Here is a 26,985-nt window from a genome sequence, read left to right as displayed (position 1 = left end):
AGTGTTTCTGGCTTTGAGTGCAGAGGCCCTCGGCTCAATTCGAAGATGATCCTTCTCAAGGTGATGATACAAATGCATTGTCACTTTTACGTTTAATGTCAGAATCATTTATTTCCAGTTGGTGGTGTAAGAATGTTTGCAACAGTATGGCGATTTTTCCTAGCCATGCATGAATGAAAGCATATCACTCGCCTTTAGGTGTTTTTCTAATACATTGATATTTGCATCTTCCTTCCTAGCCTGCATGCTTGACTATCTTACAGGAAGCATGTAATAAGTATCACATCAGGGCCCTTCTTCTACTCAATTCACAACTGTTCTATCACGACATAGATAAGAAAGCTGCATCTGCTTTTGTTGTGTAGTGGTAATCAGGTTTACCTGACGTGTGAAAGCCCCATGCTTTGAAAGTACACAGTAACAAAGAAACCGATGACTTTTATAAAAAGGTGTCATGTGTGTCTCTTACTTTGCACAAAAAGTGCCAGAGATGACTTCATTTGCAGTCACTTGAAAAGTAGGGATTCTCCAATAAATGGTAAATGGTTGAAACAAATCTGAAGAAATGCATGACATACCTGTGTGTGTGTGTGTACGCATGTATGTATATATAGGGAGAGAGAGAGCGTCAATATAAACAGACTTTATTTTAATCAAGCTGTCTTTTCTATCCTTCAGGAGCAGAATGTTCTGATCATCAGCGCTCCAGAATGTAGTGTTTTCTTGGCAAGCATCACATATTGTGATGTGTTAGCTAAAAGTTCCATATCCTACAGACTGATATATTCCTCTGTACTTGCACCTTGGGGATTCATCAAAACCTGGCATGATAAGCAGCTTTCTACTGCTCACAGACTGGACAGCGAAACAATTTAAAATATCCCAGAAAAAGAAAATAAGCATGCTTAATCAGAGCTTTCTGGACAGGAAGGACATTTGAGCAAGTGAGGAATAAGCACTGCTTTTGTTAATTTGCATAGGCAGAATAGAGACTTCTGGGAAAAGGCCGAAATTACAGACACAGAAAATGGCTGCATCTATAGAGAACGCTAAGAAGTGTTGGCAGCTTTTCCTCTGACCCTGGCCACTTTTACAAGCAATCCTATGATAGTCAGCAGGACCCGCCCTAAAAAGGAAGGGGCATCCACTTGGACCCTTTCCACCTTTTCTAAGTCTCGCCTGATCGAGCTTGATCGAGCACTGATTGAGCAGATAAGCACATGTAATTCTCATTTCAGAAAGGTATTGGTTAGCTTGCTGCTAGCAGCTCAGTTATGTTATGATGTTAGAGGCTATGCAAGGAATGCTTTAGTCCAGCGATATGCAATTTTTATTGCGCCTTGCATTCAGCAGGAAGATCTTTAGCTTGAATCTGTGGCCTAGGTATTCACCTTGGTATTTCTATTGGCACAAAGTGAAGGAGTATTTGAGAGAAAATGCACAATGTGTTTCTTATGTTGTTATGAACAACTTGTTACTCTTTCTCATTAAGCTTCAGCCACTGCAGAAATATATAAATAAGGGCTGACTTCCTGTAAGACGTGTCCAAAGCTGGGACGAAATAAAAGGAGACACTTGTAAATGATAGTGCTATCGTTTGAGAAAGGGTAAGTTGAGACTGACTTTCATGCGTATTCACAGACCAAGCATCATAAAGATACCAGCATGATCTTCATTGCGGGCTTAGAGCCGGCATTGGCTTTTGAGAGGTAAGAGGATTTTGAGGGCTCGTTGGTCTAGGGGTATGATTCTCGCTTTGGGTGCGAGAGGTCCCGGGTTCAAATCCCGGACGAGCCCTTTTCTTGGTACTCTTTTCAAGTTGTTTTGAAGTTTGCGTTTCAAAGCCAACATCAATTTTTTCTTTGCAGTAGTGGATAATTCTTTGCTAGAGTCTCATGCTTCAGCCCTGCCCAGTCTGAGCTAATACCAAACATCCGGTCTTGCATGGCATGTACGAGCGTTCAGCTAGGGATGTCGGGCAGGTTGCATGAATTAAATCTAAAGCCAGAGGCCCATGGAATAGCCAGTTCGGAGCAGTTTCATTACAGAAAAATCAACTGTAGGTATCTGTTTCTGTAGTGTAGTGGTTATCACGTTCGCCTCACACGCGAAAGGTCCCCGGTTCGAAACCGGGCAGAAACAGTTGTTATATTGTGTTGGCTACAATGTTGATAGGTGCCGTTTTGCCATGGAATTGTCCAAGCCCTGAAGATTATTTCATGCAATCTCGTTCCAAGAAAGGGAATTCTCTCAAAACACTAAAGTAATCGGCGTGTGGATGTATCTGTTGGTTCTCAGACCTTGCTTTCAAAAGAGCCCTGCAATCGGTTCGCTGCTCACCTAGAACAAGCATTAACATGAAGAATTGTTGGCACCAACAGGAATCCTATTTTAGTGGAGTGTTTCTGGCTTTGAGTGCAGAGGCCCTCGGCTCAATTCCAAGATGATCCTTCTCAAGGTGATGATACAAATGCATTGTCACCTTTACGTTTAATGTCAGAATCATTTATTTCCAGTTGGTGGTGTAAGAATGTTTGCAACAGTATGGCGATTTTTCCTAGCCATGCATGAATGAAAGCATATCACTCGCCTTTAGGTGTTTTTCTAATACATTGATATTTGCATCTTCCTTCCTAGCCTGCATGTTTGACTATCTTACAGGAAGCATGTAATAAGTATCACATCAGGGCCCTTCTTCTACTCAATTCACAACTGTTCTATCACGACATAGATAAGAAAGCTGCATCTGCTTTTGTTGTGTAGTGGTAATCAGGTTTACCTGACGTGTGAAAGCCCCATGCTTTGAAAGTACACAGTAACAAAGAAACCGATGACTTTTATAAAAAGGTGCCATGTGTGTCTCTTACTTTGCACAAAAAGTGCCAGAGATGACTTCATTTGCAGTCACTTGAAAAGTAGGGATTCTCCAATAAATGGTAAATGGTTGAAACAAATCTGAAGAAATGCATGACATACCTGTGTGTGTGTGTGTACGCATGTATGTATATATAGGGAGAGAGAGAGCGTCAATATAAACAGACTTTATTTCAATCAAGCTGTCTTTTCTATCCTTCAGGAGCAGAATGTTCTGATCATCAGCGCTTCAGAATGTAGTGTTTTCTTGGCAAGCATCACATATTGTGATGTGTTAGCTAAAAGTTCCATATCCTACAGACTGATATATTCCTCTGTACTTGCACCTTGGGGATTCATCAAAACCTGGCATAATAAGCAGCTTTCTACTGCTCACAGACTGGACAGCGAAACAATTTAAAATATCCCAGAAAAAGAAAATAAGCATGCTTAATCAGAGCTTTCTGGACAGGAAGGACATTTGAGCAAGTGAGGAATAAGCACTGCTTTTGTTAATTTGCATAGGCAGAATAGAGACTTCTGGGAAAAGGCCGAAATTACAGACACAGAAAATAACTGCATCTATAGAGAACGCTAAGAAGTGTTGGCAGCTTTTCCTCTGACCCTGGCCACTTTTACAAGCAATCCTATGATAGTCAGCAGGACCCACCCTAAAAAGGAAGGGGCATCCACTTGGACCCTTTCCACCTTTTCTAAGTCTCGCCTGATCGAGCTTGATCGAGCACTGATTGAGCAGATAAGCACATGTAATTCTCATTTCAGAAAGGTATTGGTTAGCTTGCTGCTAGCAGCTCAGTTATGTTATGATGTTAGAGGCTATGCAAGGAATGCTTTAGTCCAGCGATATGCAATTTTTATTGCGCCTTGCATTCAGCAGGAAGATCTTTAGCTTGAATCTGTGGCCTAGGTATTCACCTTGGTATTTCTATTGGCACAAAGTGAAGGAGTATTTGAGAGAAAATGCACAATGTGTTTCTTATGTTGTTATGAACAACTTGTTACTCTTTCTCATTAAGCTTCAGCCACTGCAGAAATATATAAATAAGGGCTGACTTCCTGTAAGACGTGTCCAAAGCTGGGACGAAATAAAAGGAGACACTTGTAAATGATAGTGCTATCGTTTGAGAAAGGGTAAGTTGAGACTGACTTTCATGCGTATTCACAGACCAAGCATCATAAAGATACCAGCATGATCTTCATTGCGGGCTTAGAGCCGGCATTGGCTTTTGAGAGGTAAGAGGATTTTGAGGGCTCGTTGGTCTAGGGGTATGATTCTCGCTTTGGGTGCGAGAGGTCCCGGGTTCAAATCCCGGACGAGCCCTTTTCTTGGTACTCTTTTCAAGTTGTTTTGAAGTTTGCGTTTCAAAGCCAACATCAATTTTTTCTTTGCAGTAGTGGATAATTCTTTGCTAGAGTCTCATGCTTCAGCCCTGCCCAGTCTGAGCTAATACCAAACATCCGGTCTTGCATGGCATGTACGAGCGTTCAGCTAGGGATGTCGGGCAGGTTGCATGAATTAAATCTAAAGCCAGAGGCCCATGGAATAGCCAGTTCGGAGCAGTTTCATTACAGAAAAATCAACTGTAGGTATCTGTTTCTGTAGTGTAGTGGTTATCACGTTCGCCTCACACGCGAAAGGTCCCCGGTTCGAAACCGGGCAGAAACAGTTGTTATATTGTGTTGGCTACAATGTTGATAGGTGCCGTTTTGCCATGGAATTGTCCAAGCCCTGAAGATTATTTCATGCAATCTCGTTCCAAGAAAAGGAATTCTCTCAAAACACTAAAGTAATCGGCGTGTGGATGTATCTGTTGGTTCTCAGACCTTGCTTTCAAAAGAGCCCTGCAATCGGTTCGCTGCTCACCTAGAACAAGCATTAACATGAAGAATTGTTGGCACCAACAGGAATCCTATTTTAGTGGAGTGTTTCTGGCTTTGAGTGCAGAGGCCCTCGGCTCAATTCCAAGATGATCCTTCTCAAGGTGATGATACAAATGCATTGTCACCTTTACGTTTAATGTCAGAATCATTTATTTCCAGTTGGTGGTGTAAGAATGTTTGCAACAGTATGGCGATTTTTCCTAGCCATGCATGAATGAAAGCATATCACTCGCCTTTAGGTGTTTTTCTAATACATTGATATTTGCATCTTCCTTCCTAGCCTGCATGTTTGACTATCTTACAGGAAGCATGTAATAAGTATCACATAAGGGCCCTTCTTCTACTCAATTCACAACTGTTCTATCACGACATAGATAAGAAAGCTGCATCTGCTTTTGTTGTGTAGTGGTAATCAGGTTTACCTGACGTGTGAAAGCCCCATGCTTTGAAAGTACACAGTAACAAAGAAACCGATGACTTTTATAAAAAGGTGCCATGTGTGTCTCTTACTTTGCACAAAAAGTGCCAGAGATGACTTCATTTGCAGTCACTTGAAAAGTAGGGATTCTCCAATAAATGGTAAATGGTTGAAACAAATCTGAAGAAATGCATGACATACCTGTGTGTGTGTGTGTACGCATGTATGTATATATAGGGAGAGAGAGAGCGTCAATATAAACAGACTTTATTTCAATCAAGCTGTCTTTTCTATCCTTCAGGAGCAGAATGTTCTGATCATCAGCGCTCCAGAATGTAGTGTTTTCTTGGCAAGCATCACATATTGTGATGTGTTAGCTAAAAGTTCCATATCCTACAGACTGATATATTCCTCTGTACTTGCACCTTGGGGATTCATCAAAACCTGGCATAATAAGCAGCTTTCTACTGCTCACAGACTGGACAGCGAAACAATTTAAAATATCCCAGAAAAAGAAAATAAGCATGCTTAATCAGAGCTTTCTGGACAGGAAGGACATTTGAGCAAGTGAGGAATAAGCACTGCTTTTGTTAATTTGCATAGGCAGAATAGAGACTTCTGGGAAAAGGCCGAAATTACAGACACAGAAAATAACTGCATCTATAGAGAACGCTAAGAAGTGTTGGCAGCTTTTCCTCTGACCCTGGCCACTTTTACAAGCAATCCTATGATAGTCAGCAGGACCCACCCTAAAAAGGAAGGGGCATCCACTTGGACCCTTTCCACCTTTTCTAAGTCTCGCCTGATCGAGCCTGATTGAGCACTGATTGAGCAGATAAGCACATGTAATTCTCATTTCAGAAAGGTATTGGTTAGCTTGCTGCTAGCAGCTCAGTTATGTTATGATGTTAGAGGCTATGCAAGGAATGCTTTAGTCCAGCGATATGCAGTTTTTATTGCGCCTTGCATTCAGCAGGAAGATCTTTAGCTTGAATCTGTGGCCTAGGTATTCACCTTGGTATTTCTATTGGCACAAAGTGAAGGAATATTTGAGAGAAAATGCACAATGTGTTTCTTATGTTGTTATGAACAACTTGTTACTCTTTCTCATTAAGCTTCAGCCACTGCAGAAATATATAAATAAGGGCTGACTTCCTGTAAGACGTGTCCAAAGCTGGGACGAAATAAAAGGAGACACTTGTAAATGATAGTGCTATCGTTTGAGAAAGGGTAAGTTGAGACTGACTTTCATGCGTATTCACAGACCAAGCATCATAAAGATACCAGCATGATCTTCATTGCGGGCTTAGAGCCGGTATTGGCTTTTGAGAGGTAAGAGGATTTTGAGGGCTCGTTGGTCTAGGGGTATGATTCTCGCTTTGGGTGCGAGAGGTCCCGGGTTCAAAGCCCGGACGAGCCCTTTTCTTGGTACTCTTTTCAAGTTGTTTTGAAGTTTGCGTTTCAAAGCCAACATCAATTTTTTCTTTGCAGTAGTGGATAATTCTTTGCTAGAGTCTCATGCTTCAGCCCTGCCCAGTCTGAGCTAATACCAAACATCTGGTCTTGCATGGCATGTACGAGCGTTCAGCTAGGGATGTCGGGCAGGTTGCATGAATTAAATCTAAAGCCAGAGGCCCATGGAATAGCCAGTTCGGAGCAGTTTCATTACAGAAAAATCAACTGTAGGTATCTGTTTCTGTAGTGTAGTGGTTATCACGTTCGCCTCACTCGCGAAAGGTCCCCGGTTCGAAACCGGGCAGAAACAGTTGTTATATTGTGTTGGCTACAATGTTGATAGGTGCCGTTTTGCCATGGAATTGTCCAAGCCCTGAAGATTATTTCATGCAATCTCGTTCCAAGAAAGGGAATTCTCTCAAAACACTAAAGTAATCGGCGTGTGGATGTATCTGTTGGTTCTCAGACCTTGCTTTCAAAAGAGCCCTGCAATCGGTTCGCTGCTCACCTAGAACAAGCATTAACATGAAGAATTGTTGGCACCAACAGGAATCCTATTTTAGTGGAGTGTTTCTGGCTTTGAGTGCAGAGGCCCTCGGCTCAATTCGAAGATGATCCTTCTCAAGGTGATGATACAAATGCATTGTCACTTTTACGTTTAATGTCAGAATCATTTATTTCCAGTTGGTGGTGTAAGAATGTTTGCAACAGTATGGCGATTTTTCCTAGCCATGCATGAATGAAAGCATATCACTCGCCTTTAGGTGTTTTTCTAATACATTGATATTTGCATCTTCCTTCCTAGCCTGCATGCTTGACTATCTTACAGGAAGCATGTAATAAGTATCACATCAGGGCCCTTCTTCTACTCAATTCACAACTGTTCTATCACGACATAGATAAGAAAGCTGCATCTGCTTTTGTTGTGTAGTGGTAATCAGGTTTACCTGACGTGTGAAAGCCCCATGCTTTGAAAGTACACAGTAACAAAGAAACCGATGACTTTTATAAAAAGGTGTCATGTGTGTCTCTTACTTTGCACAAAAAGTGCCAGAGATGACTTCATTTGCAGTCACTTGAAAAGTAGGGATTCTCCAATAAATGGTAAATGGTTGAAACAAATCTGAAGAAATGCATGACATACCTGTGTGTGTGTGTGTACGCATGTATGTATATATAGGGAGAGAGAGAGCGTCAATATAAACAGACTTTATTTTAATCAAGCTGTCTTTTCTATCCTTCAGGAGCAGAATGTTCTGATCATCAGCGCTCCAGAATGTAGTGTTTTCTTGGCAAGCATCACATATTGTGATGTGTTAGCTAAAAGTTCCATATCCTACAGACTGATATATTCCTCTGTACTTGCACCTTGGGGATTCATCAAAACCTGGCATGATAAGCAGCTTTCTACTGCTCACAGACTGGACAGCGAAACAATTTAAAATATCCCAGAAAAAGAAAATAAGTATGCTTAATCAGAGCTTTCTGGACAGGAAGGACATTTGAGCAAGTGAGGAATAAGCACTGCTTTTGTTAATTTGCATAGGCAGAATAGAGACTTCTGGGAAAAGGCCGAAATTACAGACACAGAAAATGGCTGCATCTATAGAGAACGCTAAGAAGTGTTGGCAGCTTTTCCTCTGACCCTGGCCACTTTTACAAGCAATCCTATGATAGTCAGCAGGACCCACCCTAAAAAGGAAGGGGCATCCACTTGGACCCTTTCCACCTTTTCTAAGTCTCGCCTGATCGAGCCTGATTGAGCACTGATTGAGCAGATAAGCACATGTAATTCTCATTTCAGAAAGGTATTGGTTAGCTTGCTGCTAGCAGCTCAGTTATGTTATGATGTTAGAGGCTATGCAAGGAATGCTTTAGTCCAGCGATATGCAGTTTTTATTGCGCCTTGCATTCAGCAGGAAGATCTTTAGCTTGAATCTGTGGCCTAGGTATTCACCTTGGTATTTCTATTGGCACAAAGTGAAGGAGTATTTGAGAGAAAATGCACAATGTGTTTCTTATGTTGTTATGAACAACTTGTTACTCTTTCTCATTAAGCTTCAGCCACTGCAGAAATATATAAATAAGGGCTGACTTCCTGTAAGACGTGTCCAAAGCTGGGACAAAATAAAAGGAGACACTTGTAAATGATAGTGCTATCGTTTGAGAAAGGGTAAGTTGAGACTGACTTTCATGCGTATTCACAGACCAAGCATCATAAAGATACCAGCATGATCTTCATTGCGGGCTTAGAGCCGGTATTGGCTTTTGAGAGGTAAGAGGATTTTGAGGGCTCGTTGGTCTAGGGGTATGATTCTCGCTTTGGGTGCGAGAGGTCCCGGGTTCAAATCGCGGACGAGCCCTTTTCTTGGTACTCTTTTCAAGTTGTTTTGAAGTTTGCGTTTCAAAGCCAACATCAATTTTTTCTTTGCAGTAGTGGATAATTCTTTGCTAGAGTCTCATGCTTCAGCCCTGCCCAGTCTGAGCTAATACCAAACATCTGGTCTTGCATGGCATGTACGAGCGTTCAGCTAGGGATGTCGGGCAGGTTGCATGAATTAAATCTAAAGCCAGAGGCCCATGGAATAGCCAGTTCGGAGCAGTTTCATTACAGAAAAATCAACTGTAGGTATCTGATTCTGTAGTGTAGTGGTTATCACGTTCGCCTCACACGGGAAAGGTCCCTGGTTCGAAACCGGGCAGAAACAGTTGTTATATTGTGTTGGCTACAATGTTGATGGGTGCCGTTTTGCCATGGAATTGTCCAAGCCCTGAAGATTATTTCATGCAATCTCGTTCCAAGAAAGGGAATTCTCTCAAAACACTAAAGTAATCGGCGTGTGGATGTATCCGTTGGTTCTCAGACCTTGCTTTCAAAAGAGCCCTGCAATCGGTTCGCTGCTCACCTAGAACAAGCATTAACATGAAGAATTGTTGGCACCAACAGGAATCTTATTTTAGTGGAGTGTTTCTGGCTTTGAGTGCAGAGGCCCTCGGCTCAATTCCAAGATGATCCTTCTCAAGGTGATGATACAAATGCATTGTCACCTTTACGTTTAATGTCAGAATCATTTATTTCCAGTTGGTGGTGTAAGAATGTTTGCAACAGTATGGCGATTTTTCCTAGCCATGCATGAATGAAAGCATATCACTCGCCTTTAGGTGTTTTTCTAATACATTGATATTTGCATCTTCCTTCCTAGCCTGCATGTTTGACTATCTTACAGGAAGCATGTAATAAGTATCACATCAGGGCCCTTCTTCTACTCAATTCACAACTGTTCTATCACAACATAGATAAGAAAGCTGCATCTGCTTTTGTTGTGTAGTGGTAATCAGGTTTACCTGACGTGTGAAAGCCCCATGCTTTGAAAGTAAACAGTAACAAAGAAACCGATGACTTTTATAAAAAGGTGTCATGTGTGTCTCTTACTTTGCACAAAAAGTGCCAGAGATGACTTCATTTGCAGTCACTTGAAAAGTAGGGATTCTCCAATAAATGGTAAATGGTTGAAACAAATCTGAAGAAATGCATGACATACCTGTGTGTGTGTGTGTACGCATGTATGTATATATAGGGAGAGAGAGAGCGTCAATATAAACAGACTTTATTTCAATCAAGCTGTCTTTTCTATCCTTCAGGAGCAGAATGTTCTGATCATCAGCGCTCCAGAATGTAGTGTTTTCTTGGCAAGCATCACATATTGTGATGTGTTAGCTAAAAGTTCCATATCCTACAGACTGATATATTCCTCTGTACTTGCACCTTGGGGATTCATCAAAACCTGGCATAATAAGCAGCTTTCTACTGCTCACAGACTGGACAGCGAAACAATTTAAAATATCCCAGAAAAAGAAAATAAGCATGCTTAATCAGAGCTTTCTGGACAGGAAGGACATTTGAGCAAGTGAGGAATAAGCACTGCTTTTGTTAATTTGCATAGGCAGAATAGAGACTTCTGGGAAAAGGCCGAAATTACAGACACAGAAAATAACTGCATCTATAGAGAACGCTAAGAAGTGTTGGCAGCTTTTCCTCTGACCCTGGCCACTTTTACAAGCAATCCTATGATAGTCAGCAGGACCCACCCTAAAAAGGAAGGGGCATCCACTTGGACCCTTTCCACCTTTTCTAAGTCTCGCCTGATCGAGCTTGATCGAGCACTGATTGAGCAGATAAGCACATGTAATTCTCATTTCAGAAAGGTATTGGTTAGCTTGCTGCTAGCAGCTCAGTTATGTTATGATGTTAGAGGCTATGCAAGGAATGCTTTAGTCCAGCGATATGCAATTTTTATTGCGCCTTGCATTCAGCAGGAAGATCTTTAGCTTGAATCTGTGGCCTAGGTATTCACCTTGGTATTTCTATTGGCACAAAGTGAAGGAGTATTTGAGAGAAAATGCACAATGTGTTTCTTATGTTGTTATGAACAACTTGTTACTCTTTCTCATTAAGCTTCAGCCACTGCAGAAATATATAAATAAGGGCTGACTTCCTGTAAGACGTGTCCAAAGCTGGGACGAAATAAAAGGAGACACTTGTAAATGATAGTGCTATCGTTTGAGAAAGGGTAAGTTGAGACTGACTTTCATGCGTATTCACAGACCAAGCATCATAAAGATACCAGCATGATCTTCATTGCGGGCTTAGAGCCGGCATTGGCTTTTGAGAGGTAAGAGGATTTTGAGGGCTCGTTGGTCTAGGGGTATGATTCTCGCTTTGGGTGCGAGAGGTCCCGGGTTCAAATCCCGGACGAGCCCTTTTCTTGGTACTCTTTTCAAGTTGTTTTGAAGTTTGCGTTTCAAAGCCAACATCAATTTTTTCTTTGCAGTAGTGGATAATTCTTTGCTAGAGTCTCATGCTTCAGCCCTGCCCAGTCTGAGCTAATACCAAACATCCGGTCTTGCATGGCATGTACGAGCGTTCAGCTAGGGATGTCGGGCAGGTTGCATGAATTAAATCTAAAGCCAGAGGCCCATGGAATAGCCAGTTCGGAGCAGTTTCATTACAGAAAAATCAACTGTAGGTATCTGTTTCTGTAGTGTAGTGGTTATCACGTTCGCCTCACTCGCGAAAGGTCCCCGGTTCGAAACCGGGCAGAAACAGTTGTTATATTGTGTTGGCTACAATGTTGATAGGTGCCGTTTTGCCATGGAATTGTCCAAGCCCTGAAGATTATTTCATGCAATCTCGTTCCAAGAAAGGGAATTCTCTCAAAACACTAAAGTAATCGGCGTGTGGATGTATCTGTTGGTTCTCAGACCTTGCTTTCAAAAGAGCCCTGCAATCGGTTCGCTGCTCACCTAGAACAAGCATTAACATGAAGAATTGTTGGCACCAACAGGAATCCTATTTTAGTGGAGTGTTTCTGGCTTTGAGTGCAGAGGCCCTCGGCTCAATTCGAAGATGATCCTTCTCAAGGTGATGATACAAATGCATTGTCACTTTTACGTTTAATGTCAGAATCATTTATTTCCAGTTGGTGGTGTAAGAATGTTTGCAACAGTATGGCGATTTTTCCTAGCCATGCATGAATGAAAGCATATCACTCGCCTTTAGGTGTTTTTCTAATACATTGATATTTGCATCTTCCTTCCTAGCCTGCATGCTTGACTATCTTACAGGAAGCATGTAATAAGTATCACATCAGGGCCCTTCTTCTACTCAATTCACAACTGTTCTATCACGACATAGATAAGAAAGCTGCATCTGCTTTTGTTGTGTAGTGGTAATCAGGTTTACCTGACGTGTGAAAGCCCCATGCTTTGAAAGTACACAGTAACAAAGAAACCGATGACTTTTATAAAAAGGTGTCATGTGTGTCTCTTACTTTGCACAAAAAGTGCCAGAGATGACTTCATTTGCAGTCACTTGAAAAGTAGGGATTCTCCAATAAATGGTAAATGGTTGAAACAAATCTGAAGAAATGCATGACATACCTGTGTGTGTGTGTGTACGCATGTATGTATATCTAGGGAGAGAGAGAGCGTCAATATAAACAGACTTTATTTTAATCAAGCTGTCTTTTCTATCCTTCAGGAGCAGAATGTTCTGATCATCAGCGCTCCAGAATGTAGTGTTTTCTTGGCAAGCATCACATATTGTGATGTGTTAGCTAAAAGTTCCATATCCTACAGACTGATATATTCCTCTGTACTTGCACCTTGGGGATTCATCAAAACCTGGCATGATAAGCAGCTTTCTACTGCTCACAGACTGGACAGCGAAACAATTTAAAATATCCCAGAAAAAGAAAATAAGCATGCTTAATCAGAGCTTTCTGGACAGGAAGGACATTTGAGCAAGTGAGGAATAAGCACTGCTTTTGTTAATTTGCATAGGCAGAATAGAGACTTCTGGGAAAAGGCCGAAATTACAGACACAGAAAATGGCTGCATCTATAGAGAACGCTAAGAAGTGTTGGCAGCTTTTCCTCTGACCCTGGCCACTTTTACAAGCAATCCTATGATAGTCAGCAGGACCCACCCTAAAAAGGAAGGGGCATCCACTTGGACCCTTTCCACCTTTTCTAAGTCTCGCCTGATTGAGCACTGATTGAGCAGATAAGCACATGTAATTCTCATTTCAGAAAGGTATTGGTTAGCTTGCTGCTAGCAGCTCAGTTATGTTATGATGTTAGAGGCTATGCAAGGAATGCTTTAGTCCAGCGATATGCAGTTTTTATTGCGCCTTGCATTCAGCAGGAAGATCTTTAGCTTGAATCTGTGGCCTAGGTATTCACCTTGGTATTTCTATTGGCACAAAGTGAAGGAGTATTTGAGAGAAAATGCACAATGTGTTTCTTATGTTGTTATGAACAACTTGTTACTCTTTCTCATTAAGCTTCAGCCACTGCAGAAATATATAAATAAGGGCTGACTTCCTGTAAGACGTGTCCAAAGCTGGGACAAAATAAAAGGAGACACTTGTAAATGATAGTGCTATCGTTTGAGAAAGGGTAAGTTGAGACTGACTTTCATGCGTATTCACAGACCAAGCATCATAAAGATACCAGCATGATCTTCATTGCGGGCTTAGAGCCGGTATTGGCTTTTGAGAGGTAAGAGGATTTTGAGGGCTCGTTGGTCTAGGGGTATGATTCTCGCTTTGGGTGCGAGAGGTCCCGGGTTCAAATCGCGGACGAGCCCTTTTCTTGGTACTCTTTTCAAGTTGTTTTGAAGTTTGCGTTTCAAAGCCAACATCAATTTTTTCTTTGCAGTAGTGGATAATTCTTTGCTAGAGTCTCATGCTTCAGCCCTGCCCAGTCTGAGCTAATACCAAACATCTGGTCTTGCATGGCATGTACGAGCGTTCAGCTAGGGATGTTGGGCAGGTTGCATGAATTAAATCTAAAGCCAGAGGCCCATGGAATAGCCAGTTCGGAGCAGTTTCATTACAGAAAAATCAACTGTAGGTATCTGATTCTGTAGTGTAGTGGTTATCACGTTCGCCTCACACGCGAAAGGTCCCTGGTTCGAAACCGGGCAGAAACAGTTGTTATATTGTGTTGGCTACAATGTTGATAGGTGCCGTTTTGCCATGGAATTGTCCAAGCCCTGAAGATTATTTCATGCAATCTCGTTCCAAGAAAGGGAATTCTCTCAAAACACTAAAGTAATCGGCGTGTGGATGTATCCGTTGGTTCTCAGACCTTGCTTTCAAAAGAGCCCTGCAATCGGTTCGCTGCTCACCTAGAACAAGCATTAACATGAAGAATTGTTGGCACCAACAGGAATCTTATTTTAGTGGAGTGTTTCTGGCTTTGAGTGCAGAGGCCCTCGGCTCAATTCCAAGATGATCCTTCTCAAGGTGATGATACAAATGCATTGTCACCTTTACGTTTAATGTCAGAATCATTTATTTCCAGTTGGTGGTGTAAGAATGTTTGCAACAGTATGGCGATTTTTCCTAGCCATGCATGAATGAAAGCATATCACTCGCCTTTAGGTGTTTTTCTAATACATTGATATTTGCATCTTCCTTCCTAGCCTGCATGTTTGACTATCTTACAGGAAGCATGTAATAAGTATCACATCAGGGCCCTTCTTCTACTCAATTCACAACTGTTCTATCACAACATAGATAAGAAAGCTGCATCTGCTTTTGTTGTGTAGTGGTAATCAGGTTTACCTGACGTGTGAAAGCCCCATGCTTTGAAAGTACACAGTAACAAAGAAACCGATGACTTTTATAAAAAGGTGTCATGTGTGTCTCTTACTTTGCACAAAAAGTGCCAGAGATGACTTCATTTGCAGTCACTTGAAAAGTAGGGATTCTCCAATAAATGGTAAATGGTTGAAACAAATCTGAAGAAATGCATGACATACCTGTGTGTGTGTGTGTACGCATGTATGTATATATAGGGAGAGAGAGAGCGTCAATATAAACAGACTTTATTTCAATCAAGCTGTCTTTTCTATCCTTCAGGAGCAGAATGTTCTGATCATCAGCGCTCCAGAATGTAGTGTTTTCTTGGCAAGCATCACATATTGTGATGTGTTAGCTAAAAGTTCCATATCCTACAGACTGATATATTCCTCTGTACTTGCACCTTGGGGATTCATCAAAACCTGGCATAATAAGCAGCTTTCTACTGCTCACAGACTGGACAGCGAAACAATTTAAAATATCCCAGAAAAAGAAAATAAGCATGCTTAATCAGAGCTTTCTGGACAGGAAGGACATTTGAGCAAGTGAGGAATAAGCACTGCTTTTGTTAATTTGCATAGGCAGAATAGAGACTTCTGGGAAAAGGCCGAAATTACAGACACAGAAAATAACTGCATCTATAGAGAACGCTAAGAAGTGTTGGCAGCTTTTCCTCTGACCCTGGCCACTTTTACAAGCAATCCTATGATAGTCAGCAGGACCCACCCTAAAAAGGAAGGGGCATCCACTTGGACCCTTTCCACCTTTTCTAAGTCTCGCCTGATCGAGCTTGATCGAGCACTGATTGAGCAGATAAGCACATGTAATTCTCATTTCAGAAAGGTATTGGTTAGCTTGCTGCTAGCAGCTCAGTTATGTTATGATGTTAGAGGCTATGCAAGGAATGCTTTAGTCCAGCGATATGCAATTTTTATTGCGCCTTGCATTCAGCAGGAAGATCTTTAGCTTGAATCTGTGGCCTAGGTATTCACCTTGGTATTTCTATTGGCACAAAGTGAAGGAGTATTTGAGAGAAAATGCACAATGTGTTTCTTATGTTGTTATGAACAACTTGTTACTCTTTCTCATTAAGCTTCAGCCACTGCAGAAATATATAAATAAGGGCTGACTTCCTGTAAGACGTGTCCAAAGCTGGGACGAAATAAAAGGAGACACTTGTAAATGATAGTGCTATCGTTTGAGAAAGGGTAAGTTGAGACTGACTTTCATGCGTATTCACAGACCAAGCATCATAAAGATACCAGCATGATCTTCATTGCGGGCTTAGAGCCGGCATTGGCTTTTGAGAGGTAAGAAGTTTTTGAGGGCTCGTTGGTCTAGGGGTATGATTCTCGCTTTGGGTGCGAGAGGTCCCGGGTTCAAATCCCGGACGAGCCCTTTTCTTGGTACTCTTTTCAAGTTGTTTTGAAGTTTGCGTTTCAAAGCCAACATCAATTTTTTCTTTGCAGTAGTGGATAATTCTTTGCTAGAGTCTCATGCTTCAGCCCTGCCCAGTCTGAGCTAATACCAAACATCCGGTCTTGCATGGCATGTACGAGCGTTCAGCTAGGGATGTCGGGCAGGTTGCATGAATTAAATCTAAAGCCAGAGGCCCATGGAATAGCCAGTTCGGAGCAGTTTCATTACAGAAAAATCAACTGTAGGTATCTGTTTCTGTAGTGTAGTGGTTATCACGTTCGCCTCACACGCGAAAGGTCCCCGGTTCGAAACCGGGCAGAAACAGTTGTTATATTGTGTTGGCTACAATGTTGATAGGTGCCGTTTTGCCATGGAATTGTCCAAGCCCTGAAGATTATTTCATGCAATCTCGTTCCAAGAAAGGGAATTCTCTCAAAACACTAAAGTAATCGGCGTGTGGATGTATCTGTTGGTTCTCAGACCTTGCTTTCAAAAGAGCCCTGCAATCGGTTCGCTGCTCACCTAGAACAAGCATTAACATGAAGAATTGTTGGCACCAACAGGAATCCTATTTTAGTGGAGTGTTTCTGGCTTTGAGTGCAGAGGCCCTCGGCTCAATTCCAAGATGATCCTTCTCAAGGTGATGATACAAATGCATTGTCACCTTTACGTTTAATGTCAGAATCATTTATTTCCAGTTGGTGGTGTAAGAATGTTTGCAACAGTATGGCGATTTTTCCTAGCCATGCATGAATGAAAGCATATCACTCGCCTTTAGGTGTTTTTCTAATACATTGATATTTGCATCTTCCTTCCTAGCCTGCATGTTTGACTATCTTACAGGAAGCATGTAATAAGTATCACATCAGGGCCCTTCTTCTACTCAATTCACAACTGTTCTATCACGACATAGATAAGAAAGCTGCATCTGCTTTTGTTGTGTAGTGGTAATCAGGTTTACCTGACGTGTGAAAGCCCCATGCTTTGAAAGTACACAGTAACAAAGAAACCGATGACTTTTATAAAAAGGTGCCATGTGTGTCTCTTACTTTGCACAAAAAGTGCCAGAGATGACTTCATTTGCAGTCACTTGAAAAGTAGGGATTCTCCAATAAATGGTAAATGGTTGAAACAAATCTGAAGAAATGCATGACATACCTGTGTGTGTGTGTGTACGCATGTATGTATATATAGGGAGAGAGAGAGCGTCAATATAAACAGACTTTATTTCAATCAAGCTGTCTTTTCTATCCTTCAGGAGCAGAATGTTCTGATCATCAGCGCTCCAGAATGTAGTGTTTTCTTGGCAAGCATCACATATTGTGATGTGTTAGCTAAAAGTTCCATATCCTACAGACTGATATATTCCTCTGTACTTGCACCTTGGGGATTCATCAAAACCTGGCATAATAAGCAGCTTTCTACTGCTCACAGACTGGACAGCGAAACAATTTAAAATATCCCAGAAAAAGAAAATAAGCATGCTTAATCAGAGCTTTCTGGACAGGAAGGACATTTGAGCAAGTGAGGAATAAGCACTGCTTTTGTTAATTTGCATAGGCAGAATAGAGACTTCTGGGAAAAGGCCGAAATTACAGACACAGAAAATAACTGCATCTATAGAGAACGCTAAGAAGTGTTGGCAGCTTTTCCTCTGACCCTGGCCACTTTTACAAGCAATCCTATGATAGTCAGCAGGACCCACCCTAAAAAGGAAGGGGCATGCACTTGGACCCTTTCCACCTTTTCTAAGTCTCGCCTGATCGAGCCTGATTGAGCACTGATTGAGCAGATAAGCACATGTAATTCTCATTTCAGAAAGGTATTGGTTAGCTTGCTGCTAGCAGCTCAGTTATGTTATGATGTTAGAGGCTATGCAAGGAATGCTTTAGTCCAGCGATATGCAGTTTTTATTGCGCCTTGCATTCAGCAGGAAGATCTTTAGCTTGAATCTGTGGCCTAGGTATTCACCTTGGTATTTCTATTGGCACAAAGTGAAGGAATATTTGAGAGAAAATGCACAATGTGTTTCTTATGTTGTTATGAACAACTTGTTACTCTTTCTCATTAAGCTTCAGCCACTGCAGAAATATATAAATAAGGGCTGACTTCCTGTAAGACGTGTCCAAAGCTGGGACGAAATAAAAGGAGACACTTGTAAATGATAGTGCTATCGTTTGAGAAAGGGTAAGTTGAGACTGACTTTCATGCGTATTCACAGACCAAGCATCATAAAGATACCAGCATGATCTTCATTGCGGGCTTAGAGCCGGTATTGGCTTTTGAGAGGTAAGAGGATTTTGAGGGCTCGTTGGTCTAGGGGTATGATTTTCGCTTTGGGTGCGAGAGGTCCCGGGTTCAAAGCACGGACGAGCCCTTTTCTTGGTACTCTTTTCAAGTTGTTTTGAAGTTTGCGTTTCAAAGCCAACATCAATTTTTTCTTTGCAGTAGTGGATAATTCTTTGCTAGAGTCTCATGCTTCAGCCCTGCCCAGTCTGAGCTAATACCAAACATCTGGTCTTGCATGGCATGTACGAGCGTTCAGCTAGGGATGTCGGGCAGGTTGCATGAATTAAATCTAAAGCCAGAGGCCCATGGAATAGCCAGTTCGGAGCAGTTTCATTACAGAAAAATCAACTGTAGGTATCTGTTTCTGTAGTGTAGTGGTTATCACGTTCGCCTCACTCGCGAAAGGTCCCCGGTTCGAAACCGGGCAGAAACAGTTGTTATATTGTGTTGGCTACAATGTTGATAGGTGCCGTTTTGCCATGGAATTGTCCAAGCCCTGAAGATTATTTCATGCAATCTCGTTCCAAGAAAGGGAATTCTCTCAAAACACTAAAGTAATCGGCGTGTGGATGTATCTGTTGGTTCTCAGACCTTGCTTTCAAAAGAGCCCTGCAATCGGTTCGCTGCTCACCTAGAACAAGCATTAACATGAAGAATTGTTGGCACCAACAGGAATCCTATTTTAGTGGAGTGTTTCTGGCTTTGAGTGCAGAGGCCCTCGGCTCAATTCGAAGATGATCCTTCTCAAGGTGATGATACAAATGCATTGTCACTTTTACGTTTAATGTCAGAATCATTTATTTCCAGTTGGTGGTGTAAGAATGTTTGCAACAGTATGGCGATTTTTCCTAGCCATGCATGAATAAAAGCATATCACTCGCCTTTAGGTGTTTTTCTAATACATTGATATTTGCATCTTCCTTCCTAGCCTGCATGCTTGACTATCTTACAGGAAGCATGTAATAAGTATCACATCAGGGCCCTTCTTCTACTCAATTCACAACTGTTCTATCACGACATAGATAAGAAAGCTGCATCTGCTTTTGTTGTGTAGTGGTAATCAGGTTTACCTGACGTGTGAAAGCCCCATGCTTTGAAAGTACACAGTAACAAAGAAACCGATGACTTTTATAAAAAGGTGTCATGTGTGTCTCTTACTTTGCACAAAAAGTGCCAGAGATGACTTCATTTGCAGTCACTTGAAAAGTAGGGATTCTCCAATAAATGGTAAATGGTTGAAACAAATCTGAAGAAATGCATGACATACCTGTGTGTGTGTGTGTACGCATGTATGTATATATAGGGAGAGAGAGAGCGTCAATATAAACAGACTTTATTTTAATCAAGCTGTCTTTTCTATCCTTCAGGAGCAGAATGTTCTGATCATCAGCGCTCCAGAATGTAGTGTTTTCTTGGCAAGCATCACATATTGTGATGTGTTAGCTAAAAGTTCCATATCCTACAGACTGATATATTCCTCTGTACTTGCACCTTGGGGATTCATCAAAACCTGGCATGATAAGCAGCTTTCTACTGCTCACAGACTGGACAGCGAAACAATTTAAAATATCCCAGAAAAAGAAAATAAGCATGCTTAATCAGAGCTTTCTGGACAGGAAGGACATTTGAGCAAGTGAGGAATAAGCACTGCTTTTGTTAATTTGCATAGGCAGAATAGAGACTTCTGGGAAAAGGCCGAAATTACAGACACAGAAAATGGCTGCATCTATAGAGAACGCTAAGAAGTGTTGGCAGCTTTTCCTCTGACCCTGGCCACTTTTACAAGCAATCCTATGATAGTCAGCAGGACCCGCCCTAAAAAGGAAGGGGCATCCACTTGGACCCTTTCCACCTTTTCTAAGTCTCGCCTGATCGAGCTTGATCGAGCACTGATTGAGCAGATAAGCACATGTAATTCTCATTTCAGAAAGGTATTGGTTAGCTTGCTGCTAGCAGCTCAGTTATGTTATGATGTTAGAGGCTATGCAAGGAATGCTTTAGTCCAGCGATATGCAATTTTTATTGCGCCTTGCATTCAGCAGGAAGATCTTTAGCTTGAATCTGTGGCCTAGGTATTCACCTTGGTATTTCTATTGGCACAAAGTGAAGGAGTATTTGAGAGAAAATGCACAATGTGTTTCTTATGTTGTTATGAACAACTTGTTACTCTTTCTCATTAAGCTTCAGCCACTGCAGAAATATATAAATAAGGGCTGACTTCCTGTAAGACGTGTCCAAAGCTGGGACGAAATAAAAGGAGACACTTGTAAATGATAGTGCTATCGTTTGAGAAAGGGTAAGTTGAGACTGACTTTCATGCGTATTCACAGACCAAGCATCATAAAGATACCAGCATGATCTTCATTGCGGGCTTAGAGCCGGCATTGGCTTTTGAGAGGTAAGAGGATTTTGAGGGCTCGTTGGTCTAGGGGTATGATTCTCGCTTTGGGTGCGAGAGGTCCCGGGTTCAAATCCCGGACGAGCCCTTTTCTTGGTACTCTTTTCAAGTTGTTTTGAAGTTTGCGTTTCAAAGCCAACATCAATTTTTTCTTTGCAGTAGTGGATAATTCTTTGCTAGAGTCTCATGCTTCAGCCCTGCCCAGTCTGAGCTAATACCAAACATCCGGTCTTGCATGGCATGTACGAGCGTTCAGCTAGGGATGTCGGGCAGGTTGCATGAATTAAATCTAAAGCCAGAGGCCCATGGAATAGCCAGTTCGGAGCAGTTTCATTACAGAAAAATCAACTGTAGGTATCTGTTTCTGTAGTGTAGTGGTTATCACGTTCGCCTCACACGCGAAAGGTCCCCGGTTCGAAACCGGGCAGAAACAGTTGTTATATTGTGTTGGCTACAATGTTGATAGGTGCCGTTTTGCCATGGAATTGTCCAAGCCCTGAAGATTATTTCATGCAATCTCGTTCCAAGAAAGGGAATTCTCTCAAAACACTAAAGTAATCGGCGTGTGGATGTATCTGTTGGTTCTCAGACCTTGCTTTCAAAAGAGCCCTGCAATCGGTTCGCTGCTCACCTAGAACAAGCATTAACATGAAGAATTGTTGGCACCAACAGGAATCCTATTTTAGTGGAGTGTTTCTGGCTTTGAGTGCAGAGGCCCTCGGCTCAATTCCAAGATGATCCTTCTCAAGGTGATGATACAAATGCATTGTCACCTTTACGTTTAATGTCAGAATCATTTATTTCCAGTTGGTGGTGTAAGAATGTTTGCAACAGTATGGCGATTTTTCCTAGCCATGCATGAATGAAAGCATATCACTCGCCTTTAGGTGTTTTTCTAATACATTGATATTTGCATCTTCCTTCCTAGCCTGCATGTTTGACTATCTTACAGGAAGCATGTAATAAGTATCACATCAGGGCCCTTCTTCTACTCAATTCACAACTGTTCTATCACGACATAGATAAGAAAGCTGCATCTGCTTTTGTTGTGTAGTGGTAATCAGGTTTACCTGACGTGTGAAAGCCCCATGCTTTGAAAGTACACAGTAACAAAGAAACCGATGACTTTTATAAAAAGGTGCCATGTGTGTCTCTTACTTTGCACAAAAAGTGCCAGAGATGACTTCATTTGCAGTCACTTGAAAAGTAGGGATTCTCCAATAAATGGTAAATGGTTGAAACAAATCTGAAGAAATGCATGACATACCTGTGTGTGTGTGTGTACGCATGTATGTATATATAGGGAGAGAGAGAGCGTCAATATAAACAGACTTTATTTCAATCAAGCTGTCTTTTCTATCCTTCAGGAGCAGAATGTTCTGATCATTAGCGCTCCAGAATGTAGTGTTTTCTTGGCAAGCATCACATATTGTGATGTGTTAGCTAAAAGTTCCATATCCTACAGACTGATATATTCCTCTGTACTTGCACCTTGGGGATTCATCAAAACCTGGCATAATAAGCAGCTTTCTACTGCTCACAGACTGGACAGCGAAACAATTTAAAATATCCCAGAAAAAGAAAATAAGCATGCTTAATCAGAGCTTTCTGGACAGGAAGGACATTTGAGCAAGTGAGGAATAAGCACTGCTTTTGTTAATTTGCATAGGCAGAATAGAGACTTCTGGGAAAAGGCCGAAATTACAGACACAGAAAATAACTGCATCTATAGAGAACGCTAAGAAGTGTTGGCAGCTTTTCCTCTGACCCTGGCCACTTTTACAAGCAATCCTATGATAGTCAGCAGGACCCACCCTAAAAAGGAAGGGGCATCCACTTGGACCCTTTCCACCTTTTCTAAGTCTCGCCTGATCGAGCTTGATCGAGCACTGATTGAGCAGATAAGCACATGTAATTCTCATTTCAGAAAGGTATTGGTTAGCTTGCTGCTAGCAGCTCAGTTATGTTATGATGTTAGAGGCTATGCAAGGAATGCTTTAGTCCAGCGATATGCAATTTTTATTGCGCCTTGCATTCAGCAGGAAGATCTTTAGCTTGAATCTGTGGCCTAGGTATTCACCTTGGTATTTCTATTGGCACAAAGTGAAGGAGTATTTGAGAGAAAATGCACAATGTGTTTCTTATGTTGTTATGAACAACTTGTTACTCTTTCTCGTTAAGCTTCAGCCACTGCAGAAATATATAAATAAGGGCTGACTTCCTGTAAGACGTGTCCAAAGCTGGGACGAAATAAAAGGAGACACTTGTAAATGATAGTGCTATCGTTTGAGAAAGGGTAAGTTGAGACTGACTTTCATGCGTATTCACAGACCAAGCATCATAAAGATACCAGCATGATCTTCATTGCGGGCTTAGAGCCGGCATTGGCTTTTGAGAGGTAAGAGGATTTTGAGGGCTCGTTGGTCTAGGGGTATGATTCTCGCTTTGGGTGCGAGAGGTCCCGGGTTCAAATCCCGGACGAGCCCTTTTCTTGGTACTCTTTTCAAGTTGTTTTGAAGTTTGCGTTTCAAAGCCAACATCAATTTTTTCTTTGCAGTAGTGGATAATTCTTTGCTAGAGTCTCATACTTCAGCCCTGCCCAGTCTGAGCTAATACCAAACATCCGGTCTTGCATGGCATGTACGAGCGTTCAGCTAGGGATGTCGGGCAGGTTGCATGAATTAAATCTAAAGCCAGAGGCCCATGGAATAGCCAGTTCGGAGCAGTTTCATTACAGAAAAATCAACTGTAGGTATCTGTTTCTGTAGTGTAGTGGTTATCACGTTCGCCTCACACGCGAAAGGTCCCCGGTTCGAAACCGGGCAGAAACAGTTGTTATATTGTGTTGGCTACAATGTTGATAGGTGCCGTTTTGCCATGGAATTGTCCAAGCCCTGAAGATTATTTCATGCAATCTCGTTCCAAGAAAGGGAATTCTCTCAAAACACTAAAGTAATCGGCGTGTGGATGTATCTGTTGGTTCTCAGACCTTGCTTTCAAAAGAGCCCTGCAATCGGTTCGCTGCTCACCTAGAACAAGCATTAACATGAAGAATTGTTGGCACCAACAGGAATCCTATTTTAGTGGAGTGTTTCTGGCTTTGAGTGCAGAGGCCCTCGGCTCAATTCCAAGATGATCCTTCTCAAGGTGATGATACAAATGCATTGTCACCTTTACGTTTAATGTCAGAATCATTTATTTCCAGTTGGTGGTGTAAGAATGTTTGCAACAGTATGGCGATTTTTCCTAGCCATGCATGAATGAAAGCATATCACTCGCCTTTAGGTGTTTTTCTAATACATTGATATTTGCATCTTCCTTCCTAGCCTGCATGTTTGACTATCTTACAGGCTGCATGTAATAAGTATCACATCAGGGCCCTTCTTCTACTCAATTCACAACTGTTCTATCACGACATAGATAAGAAAGCTGCATCTGCTTTTGTTGTGTAGTGGTAATCAGGTTTACCTGACGTGTGAAAGCCCCATGCTTTGAAAGTACACAGTAACAAAGAAACCGATGACTTTTATAAAAAGGTGTCATGTGTGTCTCTTACTTTGCACAAAAAGTGCCAGAGATGACTTCATTTGCAGTCACTTGAAAAGTAGGGATTCTCCAATAAATGGTAAATGGTTGAAACAAATCTGAAGAAATGCATGACATACCTGTGTGTGTGTGTGTATGCATGTATGTATATATAGGGAGAGAGAGAGCGTCAATATAAACAGACTTTATTTCAATCAAGCTGTCTTTTCTATCCTTCAGGAGCAGAATGTTCTGATCATCAGCGCTCCAGAATGTAGTGTTTTCTTGGCAAGCATCACATATTGTGATGTGTTAGCTAAAAGTTCCATATCCTAGAGACTGATATATTCCTCTGTACTTGTACCTTGGGGATTCATCAAAACCTGGCATCATAAGCAGCTTTCTACTGCCACAGACTGGACAGCGAAACAATTTAAAATATCCCAGAAAAAGGAAATAAGCATGCTTAATCAGAGCTTTCTGGACAGGAAGGACATTTGAGCAAGTGAGGAATAAGCACTGCTTTTGTTAATTTGCATAGGCAGAATAGAGACTTCTGGGAAAAGGCCGAAATTACAGTCACAGAAAATGGCTGCATCTATAGAGAACGCTAAGAAGTGTTGGCAGCTTTTCCTCTGACCCTGGCCACTTTTACAAGCAATCCTATGATAGTCAGCAGGACCCACCCTAAAAAGGAAGGGGCATCCACTTGGACCCTTTCCACCTTTTCTAAATCTCACCTGATTGAGCACTGATTGAGCAGATAAGCACATGTCATTCTCATTTCAGAAAGGTATTGGTTAGCTTGCTGCTAGCAGCTCAGTTATGTTATGATGTTAGAGGCTATGCAAGGAATGCTTTAGTCCAGCGATATGCAGTTTTTATTGCGCCTTGCCTTCACCAGGAAGATCTTTAGCTTGAATCTGTGGCCTAGGTATTCACCTTGGTATTTCTTTTGGCACAAAGTGAAGGAGTATTTGAGAGAAAATGCACAATGTGTTTCTTATGTTGTTATGAACAACTTGTTATTCTTTCTCATTAAGCTTCAGCCACTGAAGAAATATATAAATAAGGGCTGACTTCCTGTAAGACGTGTCCAAAGCTGGGACGGAATAAAAGGAGACACTTGTAAATGATAGTGCTATCGTTTGAGAAAGGGTAAGTTGAGACTGACTTTCATGCGTATTCACAGACCAAGCATCATAAAGATACCAGCATGATCTTCATTGCAGGCTTAGAGCCGGTATTAGCTTTTGAGAGGTAAGAGGATTTTGAGGGCTCGTTGGTCTAGGGGTATGATTCTCGCTTTGGGTGCGAGAGGTCCCGGGTTCAAATCCCGGACGAGCCCTTTTCTTGGTACTCTTTTCAAGTTGTTTTGAAGTTTGCGTTTCAAAACCAACATCAATTTTTTCTTTGCAGTAGTGGATAATTTTTTGCTAGAGTCTCATGCTTCAGCCCTGCCCAGTCTGAGCTAATACCAAACATCTGGTCTTGCATGGCATGTACGAGCGTTCAGCTAGGGATGTCGGGCAGGTTGCATGAAAGAAATCTAAAGCCAGAGGCCCATGGAATAGCCAGTTCGGAGCAGTTTCATTACAGAAAAATCAACTGTAGGTATCTGTTTCTGTAGTGTAGTGGTTATCACGTTCGCCTCACACGCGAAAGGTCCCCGGTTCGAAACCGGGCAGAAACAGTTGTTATATTGTGTTGTCTACAATGTTGATAGGTGCCGTTTTGCCATGGAATTGTCCAAGCCCTGAAGATTATTTCATGCAATCTTGTTCCAAGAAAGGGAATTCTCTCAAAACACTAAAGTAATCGGCGTGTGGATGTATCTGTTGGTTCTCAGACCTTGCTTTCAAAAGAGCCCTGCAATCGGTTCACTGCTCACCTAGAACAAGCATTAACATGGAGAATTGTTGGCACCAACAGGAATCTTATTTTAGTGGAGTGTTTCTGGCTTTGAGTGCAGAGGCCCTCGGCTCAATTCCAAGATGATCCTTCTCAAGGTGATGATACAAATGCATTGTCACCTTTACGTTTAATGTCAGAATCATTTATTTCCAGTTGGTGGTGTAAGAATGTTTGCAACAGTATGGCGATTTTTCCTAGCCATGCATGAATGAAAGCATATCACTCGCCTTTAGGTGTTTTTCTAATACATTGATATTTGCATCTTCCTTCCTAGCCTGCATGTTTGACTATCTTACAGGCTGCATGTAATAAGTATCACATCAGGGCCCTTCTTCTACTCAATTCACAACTGTTCTATCACGACATAGATAAGAAAGCTGCATCTGCTTTTGTTGTGTAGTGGTAATCAGGTTTACCTGACGTGTGAAAGCCCCATGCTTTGAAAGTACACAGTAACAAAGAAACCGATGACTTTTATAAAAAGGTGTCATGTGTGTCTCTTACTTTGCACAAAAAGTGCCAGAGATGACTTCATTTGCAGTCACTTGAAAAGTAGGGATTCTCCAATAAATGGTAAATGGTTGAAACAAATCTGAAGAAATGCATGACTTACCTGTGTGTGTGTGTGTATGCATGTATGTATATATAGGGAGAGAGAGAGCG

The 26,985-nt window shown here is 41.7% G+C and overlaps 6 non-coding genes across 6 annotated transcripts; all 6 read left to right on the top strand.

Annotated features, from left to right (window-relative positions):
- The first annotated feature begins 2,069 nt into the window (after window positions 1-2,069).
- Window positions 2,070-2,142, top strand: TRNAV-CAC (transfer RNA valine (anticodon CAC)). The gene has a single exon. It is a non-coding gene; the product is annotated as a tRNA-Val (tRNA).
- Window positions 2,143-4,467: 2,325 nt separating this feature from the next.
- TRNAV-CAC (transfer RNA valine (anticodon CAC)) lies at window positions 4,468-4,540 on the top strand. The gene has a single exon. It is a non-coding gene; the product is annotated as a tRNA-Val (tRNA).
- An 11,907-nt stretch (window positions 4,541-16,447) lies between these two features.
- TRNAV-CAC (transfer RNA valine (anticodon CAC)) lies at window positions 16,448-16,520 on the top strand. Its single transcript has one exon. It is a non-coding gene; the product is annotated as a tRNA-Val (tRNA).
- Window positions 16,521-21,243: 4,723 nt separating this feature from the next.
- On the top strand, window positions 21,244-21,316 carry TRNAV-CAC (transfer RNA valine (anticodon CAC)). The gene has a single exon. It is a non-coding gene; the product is annotated as a tRNA-Val (tRNA).
- A 2,325-nt stretch (window positions 21,317-23,641) lies between these two features.
- TRNAV-CAC (transfer RNA valine (anticodon CAC)) lies at window positions 23,642-23,714 on the top strand. Its single transcript has one exon. It is a non-coding gene; the product is annotated as a tRNA-Val (tRNA).
- A 2,314-nt stretch (window positions 23,715-26,028) lies between these two features.
- On the top strand, window positions 26,029-26,101 carry TRNAV-CAC (transfer RNA valine (anticodon CAC)). The gene has a single exon. It is a non-coding gene; the product is annotated as a tRNA-Val (tRNA).
- Window positions 26,102-26,985: the final 884 nt, after the last annotated feature.

Source organism: Triturus cristatus, chromosome 8 (assembly GCF_964204655.1).
Source record: "Triturus cristatus chromosome 8, aTriCri1.1, whole genome shotgun sequence".
Lineage (NCBI taxonomy): Eukaryota > Metazoa > Chordata > Amphibia > Caudata > Salamandridae > Triturus > Triturus cristatus.
This window is presented reverse-complemented; position numbering and strand designations above follow the sequence as displayed.